The sequence below is a fragment of the Leptonychotes weddellii genome, chromosome 9 (assembly GCF_054177405.1).
Source record: "Leptonychotes weddellii isolate Sample4059 chromosome 9, ASM5417740v2, whole genome shotgun sequence".
Lineage (NCBI taxonomy): Eukaryota > Metazoa > Chordata > Mammalia > Carnivora > Phocidae > Leptonychotes > Leptonychotes weddellii.
The window spans coordinates 58634075-58644828 of NC_138377.1; positions in this window are offsets into that span (position 1 = coordinate 58634075).

Sequence of the window (10754 nt, forward strand, 5' to 3'; positions counted from 1 at the left end):
AAAGTAAAAGCAACCTGGGTTTGGCAATGCGTGCCTGGTATTTTTAGAAACCCTGTCAACTGATTGGTTATTCTTTCGACCTTAGGGATCCAGCCTTCCGACTTGGTTTCTGCTGGAATCGGATTTTCCCCAGCGGGCTCCATTTACTGTAATGGGTAAGGCCACTCTTCTGAGGTGACCCGGGCCCCTCATTGTATCTGCCCTTTCTTCCTTTCTAGATCAGGAAGGATTTATGCTTGATTGCCTTTCCAAATTCCCAGACCTGTGGTCTGTTGTGATTGCACAGAATCTCCGATTTGGTAATGTGTCCTCCCTCATCCTGGTAACTTTTAACAGGTGGAAATGGGAGAAAGAGCGGAATTCACAGGGAGTGTGACAGACAAGTGACTTCCATGGCAGCCTAGGAATTACCTCCAGACCCAGGAGAGGTGGCAGGATGCTGGTTTTTTGTTTTTTGTTTTTTCCAAATAGTTTTGTGGTTTTTTTGTTTTGTTTTATCCAAAGAATAGCATTTTATTTTAGTCCAGAAAATAACCAATAATTTACATGCCATAAAATCCATCCCTTCTAAGTGTAAAATGCATGATTTTCAGTGAGTTTACAGAGTTGTGCAACCATCTCCACAAGCCAGTTTTAGAATATTTCCGTTACTCCCAAAAGGATCCCTTCTCATCATTGACAGTTCCCTTACCCACCCTCAACCCTGGGCAACACTGATTTGTCTCCTGTCTATGCATTTGCATTTTATGGACATTTTCTATAAATGGGATGGTACAACTTCTTTGAGCATAATGTTTTTGAGGCTTATCCATGTTGTAGCATGTGTGCCTTCCTTTTTATTGCTTAGTGGTATTCTCACACATTTGTATAAGGAAAGAAACATACCACCATCACCTGAAATCCAAATATTGTAGTGGTTTTACAACTATTCTCTCCATCTGGAATGAGTCAGTATTTGTACCAGGCAACTGGGGAGTGCTGATTTCATTCCCTTTACTATTTGAATGTCTTCTGGAGAGAAAGAGACTCATTAAATAACATTTGTTGGCTGGAAGGTTTTTTATTCTTATTTTCATGGCTGCTTTAAAGATTTAATCTCTTCCATGGCAGAGAGTTACCCTTTTCTTAGAAACCCAGTAATCTAGCCACCTCCCCTGATATTTTTCTTGGGAGAAATTTCAAACCTTCAGGACTATTAAAGCTGTCTTTTTCATTATTGGTTATTGGGTGTCCTCAATCAGCGTTGGGTAATCTCCTCCCAATTAGGCTGGGCAAATTGTCATGATGCTACATAATGAGGGAGAGTTCACATCCTGGAGAAAAGCTACCACTCCACAGCTCAGCAGGCAGGTGCCTGAATGGCCAGAGGGGTGCATGCTATTCAGGACTCCCACAGGGCACAACCCTCCTGTGATGTAATTTCACTGAACCATTTGGCAGAGTCAAAACTATGCAGCTATTTCCATGACTGACCCTAAGTCTGTGACTATTAAAAAATAAAGGAAATATCTCATTGAGTTTCATGGTTGTTTACCCAAAGATACAATTTTAATTATTTTGTTTTGAAACATTTAAGAGAAGTTATTCTTCACTTATTTTTCTGGTTTGAAAGGCCAACCAAGGAGGGTGGGGGAGTGGGGATGAGATTGCTCATTCTCACTTAGTTTGTATCTCATACTCACCATAAGTAAAATGAGGAAAAACTATCTGAACTTGAGAGGTAGTTTTATCTGCTGTGGGAATGTCTGGAGAGGGAAAAACAAAGAAATCTGGGTATGTTTGACTTAAAAAGACAAATTGTTAAAATTACAGTTTTGTATTCAGTTGGGTGACATTTCCGGTTATTATACTCCTGAGAGCCTGGTTAGTTTACCCTGCTTTAATTAAGACAATTTGATATTCAATATTTAGACTAACTCCCTGCAGGGCAGTGGATTCCTAACTGGGCTGCACAATGGAATCACCTGGGGAGCTTTAAAACTGTATTGAAACCTGAACCCCATCCCTGAGATGTAATTGGTCTGGGATGGGACCAGGGTGTTAGAACTTTTTAAAGCTCCCAGGTGATTCTAATGGGCTGCCCAGGGTACGTAATGCTTAGCTCAATGTTAGAGATTAAGCTAATAATTCTAGTTTTTCATTATCCTTTCATTAAAATTCCATCAAAAATATGCCTACTGTATTTCCCAGATAAAACATGGAAGCATCTTTTGGCCTGATGGTTGTTTAAAGACAGCCTTAACAGAAGAATTGAAAACTCAATTTCAAAAGTAATTTTTCCCAAGTATGCTGTTTGATCTAACTTTGTGTGGAATGGGCTGACCTTGTTAAGGGAGTGAACTACATCTAAAACTAATCCCCTAGGTGGCATCTTTAGGCTTCAGGATGCTGCTGACAGCTCAAAAGTTTCTCAAGAATGGTATGGTTATCTGATTAGATTTGGCTCATTACCTATATGGATAAGCTCTTAGTTTACAGGTCCTCTCTCTGTTCTGTTTTTACCTAAGTATGAATCTGGTGTCATCTGGAAGTTTTTATACTTTTGTTGTTGGTCTTTTATTTTTATCTTTAAAAGGAGTATCAGTCCTGTCCCACCTCCTACACTAGTTTAGCTCCCTTTTAAACTTACTTAGTTAATACAATACATAGTAATTTGGTTTTATTTCTGTTACAGTGACCTTAAAGTGAATTTTTTCCCTTTAGGGAAGTGTACGTTTATCCTGAAGTATCCCATAGGCTCTTATGGTTGGTTATAGACCATAATCACTTTGAAAGAAAACTCCCATCACCTATGTTATTCTACTACATTGATGTTTTTTGCTAGATCTAGTTTTTCTGATTGTTTTTGTTCACATCTAATACTAAGCAAGTATGTACATCTAGCCTTTTGGTTTTTGATGATGTCTAGCAACGTAATGTCTACAGCTTCTGAGGAGTGAAAATCAAAGAGTTGATGCACACTAAATTCTACACCTGAAACTAATATTACACTGTATGTTAACTAACTGGAATTTAAATAAAAACTTGGAGAAGAAAAAAGTTGATTCTGAGATAGCCCTATGACCACTAGAAATCACTTTCTTTTTCTGGAATTCACTTTCCTTTCCTATAAAGTGAAGGCGATCAGACCAGGTGATTGGAAGGGACCTTCCCCTGGCCACTTGCTGTGATTGGGCAAATGCTCCCCAGGCACATATTGGCTTTGAGGGTTATGCCATCTCTCTGGAGTCTGGGAGGCCTTAGGAAACACTGGCTGCCTCTCAGCTGTCCCTCTGCTGTTCCAGGACCCATCCTTTCTTAGCAAGTTCTTTTCACCTCTCACTGCTAAACTATGGACTGGATCACATTTGCCCCTATTTAAAAAGAAATAATAGAGGTCACATTGGCCACTGAAGTGCCACCGAGACTTCCCTCCTGAGCAAGGAAAGCTGTGAAAGGGAACATAAATTTGTTCTCTAAGGCCCAGCATACATCCCATGTAAGCTTCTCAAGATCAAGGGTCTTCCTCTCTTTGATCTCTCTTTGACTGCTGTACCCCTAGTTCCCAGTACAGTGTCTGGCACATAATGGGCACTCAAGAAATATTTGTTGAATGAATGAATCAATCACATTCTATCTTATCATTTGCTCCCTTGTAGTGATACTTATTTATTTGTATTTTATTACTATTTTTTTAATTAAGCTCCATGCCCAAGGTGGGGCTTGAACTCACGACCCTGAGATCAAGAGTCACATGGTTTACAGACCAGCCTGCTGTCTCCCTCTTGTACTGATTTTTAAAATCTTTTTATTTTAGAACAGTTTTAGGTTTACAGTAAAATCAATAATACAGAGTTCCTATTATCCCACGCCCAATTTTCCCTATTAGTGACATCTTGTATTAGTATGGTATAGTTGTCACAGTTAATGAACCAGTATGACACATTATGATTAACTGAAGCCCATACTTTATTCAGATTTCCTTAGTTTTTACCTAATGTCCATTTCCTGTTCCGGGATCCTATACAGGATACCACATTACATTTAATCTGCACATATTTACTTAGACTCCTCTTAGCTGTGAAGCTTTCTCAGATTTTCCTTATTTTGATGACCCTGACAATTTTGAAGAGTACTGGTCAGATATTTTGTACAGTGTCCCTCAATGGGGATTTGTCTGATGTTTTTCTCACCTTAGGTTGAGGTTATGGTTTTTTGGAGGAGGGCCACAGAGGTGAAGTAACATTCTCATCACATCATATCAAGGGTATGTATATCCTATCAACATGAATTATTACTGTTGACATTGACCTTAGTCATGTGGCTGAGATGGTGTTTGTCAGGTTTCTCTACTCTAAAGTTACTCTTTTATACCCCCTTTCCATGCTGTCCTCTTTGGAAGGATGTCATGATGTGCAGCCCACACTTAAGGAGGGGGGAGTTATGTTCAACCTCCTTGAGGGCAGAACAGCTACATAAATTATTGGGAATTCTTCTGCAAGGGATGTTTGTCTCTTCTCCCCTATTTATTTACTTACTACTTGTTTTTTTATGTGTGGTAATTCTTCTTCTAAAGGCTATAAGCTTCTTCAAGGCTGAGACTATTCCATATGCTCCTCTGTATTCCCAGTGACTTACACAATGCTTTGGAGTACAGGTAGAAGTTCAGTCACCAGTATAAAGGATGGTTCATAGCTTCCAGTCCTGGCAGCTCTCTGCTGATGACTTACTCTTCCTTTTTGCTGCAATATTTGGGCCAGAAAGTTGCCCATTTGGCTCTTGGCAAAGGTGTAATAAAAATGCTAATAATAATAGTGATCCTGGCACTGTGTTAAGCTCTTTATACATGTCCCCGTAAGAATTTTTGCAACATAACTGCAAGGTGGATATCATCCTAATTTTATGGATGAAGATACTTATGTCCAGACTGATTATAAGACATGTTCCGAATCACACAGCTAGAGCACAGAGCCAGGGTTCAAATCTAGTTCTCTAAAGCCCATGCCCTTAACCACCAGGTTATACTATGTTTTATCTCACATTAGCCAAGTAAATCCATAAGGAAAGCCAGAAGGTCATGGAAGCAACAAAGGCTAGAAGAAAATGGTAAAGGAAGAAATAAATCTGAGTGGGAGGGGCTGGTGTATGACCTTTGAGATCTGCTGTGAAATTGGTACATCCAAGAGAAGCACATAACCCATAGGTTAGCATAACAAGATAATCATAAAATATTATGTATTCCAAACACAAAGATAGCAGATTTTGCTCATATTCTTAACATTCAGGTCAAACTAATTTCTAAAATATATCCATATGGAGCAAAAGCTTAATGTGATTCAGTTAGCTTTTAAGATAGATGGGCATTAGTGATGATCCCAAACCTTTTCCTCCAGAGCTCCATTTTATCATATACATACAGTAGAATTATTCTACTGTTTCCCAGGAGATGAGGTTGATTTGCAGTGGGTGGTCAAATGATAGTGACAGTAATGATTATTTGAAGTCATTGATTCAATGGCTTGTTCAGGCATTAGATCTGAAATAAAATATCTCTACATGTGGTTCTGGGGAATTATACATGGACACTGTTGCTAAAATGTGAAGCTCACATAACATTCTCTCCTGGAACAAAGAGTATAAGCTAAAAACAAAATGTTTCCAAATAATTATAAACAGTGAAGGCCAATTCCTTCATTACACATTAATTTTTATTTTATTTAATTTTTTAGCTTGATATATATTTATTTTTGGTAGGATTATATACTTTTTAAAAAAGCTTTTATTTAATCAACTGGTGCTCATCACAAATGTACTCCTTAATCCCTATTACCTACTTCACCCATTCCCCCACCATTAGTTTGTTCTCTAGATTTATGAGTCTATTTCTTGGTTTGTTCCTCTCTCTTTTTCCCTTTGCTCCTTTGTTTTATTTCTTAAATTCCACATATGAGTGAAATCATATGGTATTTGTCTTTCTCTGACTGACTTATTTTGCTTAGCATTATACTCTCTAGCTCCATCCACATCATTGCAAATGGCAAGATTTCATTCTTTTTGATGGTTGAGTAATATTCCATTGTGTGTGTGTGTGTGTGTGTGTGTGTGTGTGTGTGTATCTCCCACATCTTCTTTATCTATTCATCAATTGTTGGACATTTGGGCTCTTTCTATAATTTGGCTATTGTAAACAGTGCTGTTATAAACATCAGGGTGCATATATCCCTTCAAATTAGTGTTTTTGTAACCTTTGTGTAAATACTTAGTACTGTGATTGTTGGATCATACTGTAGTTCTATTTTTAACTTTTTGAGGAAGCTCCATACTGTTTTCCAGAGTGGCTGCACCAGTTTGCATTCCCACCAACAGTGTGTGTGAGTGTTCCCTTTCCTCCACATCCTCACCAACACTTGTTTCTTGTGTTGTTAATTTTAGCCATTGTGACAGGTGTGAGGTTATATCTCACTGTAGTTTTGATTTGCATTTCCCTGGTGATGAGTGATGTTGAGCATCTTTCCATGTGTCTCTTGGCCATCTGTATGTCTTCTTTGGAGAAATGTCTGTTCATGTCTTCTGCCCATTTTTAAATTGGATTATTTGTAGGTTTTTTGGTGTGTGTTGAGTTGTGTAAGTTTTTTATATATTTTGGATACTAACCCCATACTGGATATATCTTTGCAAATATCTTCTCCCATCCCATTGATTGCCTTTTAGTTTTGTTAATTGTTTCCTTCACTCTGCAGAAACTTTTTATTGTGATGTAGTCCCAATAGTTTATTTTTGCTTTTGTTTCCCTTGCTTCAGAGGACCTATCTAGAAAAAGTTGCTACGTACGGCCTATGTCAAGGAAGTTACTGCCGCTGTTCTCTTCTAGGATTTTTATGGTTTCACGTCTCATATTTAGGTCTTTTATCCATTTTGAATTTGTTTTTGTGTGTGGTAAAACAAAGTAGTCCAGTTTTATTCTTTTGCATGTTGCTGTCCAGTATTCTAACACTGTTTGTTGAAGAGACTGTCTTTTTTTTCCATTGGATATTCTTTCCTGCTTTGTCAAATGTTAGTTGACCATAAAGTTGTGTGTTTATTTCTGGATTTTCTCTTCTGTTCCATAGATCTGTGTTTCTGTTTTTGTGCCAGTACCATACTGTTTTGATCAGTACAGGTTTGTAATATAACTTGAAGTCTGGAATTGTGATCTCTCCAGCTATGCTTTTCTTTTTCAAGATTGCTGTGGCTATTCAGGGTCTTTAGTGGTTCCATATAAATTTTAGGATTGTTTGTTCTAGTTCTGTGAAAAATGCTGGTAGTATTTTGATAGGGATTGCATTAAATGTATAGATTGCTTTGGGCAGTATGGACATTTTCACAATATTTGTTCTTCTTGGTGCAGTTGTAAATGGGACTGATTCCTTGATTTCCCCTTCTGCTGCTTCATTAGTGGTGTATATAAATGCAACAGATTTCTGTACATTTTGTATCCTGTGACTTTATTGAAATCATGTATCAGCTCTAGCAATTATTTGATGGAGTCTTTTGAGTTTTCTATATAGAGTATCATGTTATCTGCAAATAGTGAAAGTTTGACTTCTTCCTTGCTCATTTGGAAGCTTTTTACTTCTTTTTGTTATCTGCTGAGGTTAACACTTCCAGTACTATGTTGAATAACAGAGGTGAGAGTGGACATCCCTGTCTTATTCCTGACTGTAGAGGAAAAGCTCTGTTTTTCCCCATCAGGATAATATTAGTTGTAGTTTTTCACATATCATCTTTATTTTGTTGAGGTATGTTCCCTCTGTTCCTATGTTGTTGAGGGTTTTTATCATGAATGAATGTTGTTCTTTGTTAAGTGCTTTTTCTTCATCTTGTGAGAGGATCATATGGTTCTTATCCTTTCTTTTATTAATGTAGTGTATCACATTGATTGATTTGTGAATATTGAACTACCTTTGCAGCCCAGGAATAAATCCCACTTGATCATGGTGAATGATTCTTTTAATGTACTGTTGGATTCAATTTGCTAGTATTTTGTTGAGACTTTTTGCATCCATGTTCATCAGAGATATTGGCTTGTAGTTCTGTTTTTTAGTGAAGTCTTTGGTTTTGGAATCAGAGTAATGCTGGACTCATAGAATGAGTTTGGAAGTTTTTCTTCCATTTCTATTTTTTGGAATAGTTTGAGAAAAATAGGCAATAACTATTCTTCAAATGTTTGGTAAAATTCACCTGTGAAGCTATCTGGCCCTGGACTTTTGTTGGCTGGGAGATTTCGGATTACTGATTCAATTTCTTTGCTGGTTATCAGATGTCTGTTCAAATTTTCTATTTCTTCCTATTTCAGTTTTGGTAGTTTATATGTTTCTAGAAATTTTCTTCCAGATTGTCTAATTTGTTGGCATATAATTTTTCAAAATATTCTCTTATAATTGTTTGTATTTCTGTGGTGTTGGCTGTTATTTTTCCTCTCTCATTTGTGATTTTTTTTTTTTTTTTTTAGGTCTTTTCTGTTTTTTTCTTGATGAGTCTGGCTGGAGGCTTACCAATACTATTGAGTTTTTCTAAGAACCAGTTCCTGGTTTCATTGATCTGTCATATTGTTTTTTAAAATTTCTATATATCATTTATTTCTGCTCTAATCTTTATTATTTCCTTCCTTCTGCTGTCTTTAGGCTTCATTTGTTGTTCTTTTTCTAGCTTTTCTAGATGTATGATTAGGTTGTTTATTTGAGATTTTTCTTGCTTCTTGAGGGAGGCCTGTATTGCTATAAACTTTCCTCTTAGAACCGCTTTTGTTGCATCCCAAAGGTTTTGGACCATTGTCTTTTCATTTTCATTTGTTTCAATGTATTTCTTTATTTTTTGTGTTATATCCTGGCTGATTCATTCATTGTTTGGTAGAATCTTATTTAACTTCCATGTATTTATGATCTTTCCAGATTTTTTCTTGTGGTTGACTTCTAGTTTCATAGTGTTATATTCAGAAAAGATGCATGGTATGACTTCGATCTTTTAAAATTTTTTGAGGCTTGTTTTGTGGTCTAATAGGTGATCTATTCTGGAGAATGTTCCATGTGTACTTGAAAATAATGTGTATTCTGCTATTTTAGCATGGAATTTTCTGAATATATCTTTTAAATTCATCTGATCCAGTTTGTCTTTCAGACCCATTGTTTCCTTGCTGATTTTCTGTTTAGATTATCTGTCCACTGATGTAAGTGGGGGGTGGTATTAAAATACCCTACTATAATTGTATTATTATTATTGATTAGTTCCTTTATGTTTATTAACTGTTTTATGTATTTGGGTGCTCCCACACTGAGTGCACAAATATTTATAATTGTTATATCTTCTTGTTGGATTGTCCCCTTTATTATGATATAGTGCCCTCTTTGCCTCTTGTTACAGTCTCTGTTTTAAAGTCTAGTTTGTCCGATATAAGTATTGCTACTCTGGCTTTCTTTTGACACCCATTTGCATGATAAATATTTCTCTGTCCCCTCACTTTTGATCTGCAGGTGTCTTTAAGTCTTAAATGAGTCTCTTATAGGCAGCATATAGGTGCATCTTGGTTTTTTTATTTATTCTGTCACCTATCTTTTTTTTTTTTTTTAAAGATTTTATTTATTTATTTGAGAGAGAGAGAGAGAATGAGAGAGAGAACATGAGAGGAGGGAGGGTCAGAGGGAGAAGCAGACTCCCTGCTAAGCAGGGAGCCCGAGTGGGGCTCGATCCTGGGACTCCAGGATCGTGACCTGAGCCGAAGGCAGTCGTTTAACCAACTGAGCCACCCAGGCGCTGCTGTCACCTATCTTTTGATTAGAATTTTTAGTCCATTTACATTCATTGTAATTACTGATAGATATGTATTTTTTTACCATTTTGTTACTTGTTTTGTGGTTGTTTTTGTAGTCCTTCTCTGATCCTTTCTTGTCTTTTTCTCTTTCATGGTTTTCTGGTTTTCTTTAGTGATATATTTGGATTTCTTTCTCTTTATTCTTTCATAGTAGCAGTTTTTGATTTGTGGTTACCATTAGGTTTGTGTATATCATCTTCTGCATATAGCAGTCTATATTAAACTGATGATTGTTTAAGTTTAAACCCATCGTTTACCACCCCCCCCATGTTTTAGGTATATGGTGCCATATTTATTTTTATTTTATTTTATTTTTTTAAAGATTTTATTTATTTGACAGAGACAGAGACCGTGAGAGCAGGAACACAAGCAGGGGGAGTGGGAGAGGGAGAAGCAGGCTTCCCGCTGAGCAGGGAGCCTGATGTGGGACTCGATCCCAGGACTCTGGGATCATGACCTGAGCCGAAGGCAGCCGCTTAATGACTGAGCCACCCAGGCGCCCATATGGTGCCATATTTAAATCCTTTTATTTTGTGAGTTCCTTGACTTTCTTTCTTTTCCACTCAAAGGGTCCTCTTTAATATTTCTTGCAGGGCTGATTTAGTGGTTATGATCTCTTTTAGTGTTTGTTTGTCTGGGAAACTATCTTTCCTTCTATTCTGAATGATAGCCTTGCTGGATAGAGTGTTCTTGGCTGCAAGCTTTTCTCATTCAGCCCTTTGAATATATCATGGCACTCCTTTCTGACTTGTAAAGTTTCTGCTGAAAAATCTACTGATAGCCTAATGGGGTTTCCTTTGTAGGTAACTGTTTTCTTTTGTCTTGCTACTTTTATTTATTTACTTATTTTTTGTCATTATATTTTGTCATTTTAATTACAATATGTCTTGGTGTGGCTCTGCTTTTGTTGATTTTGATGGGAGTTTTC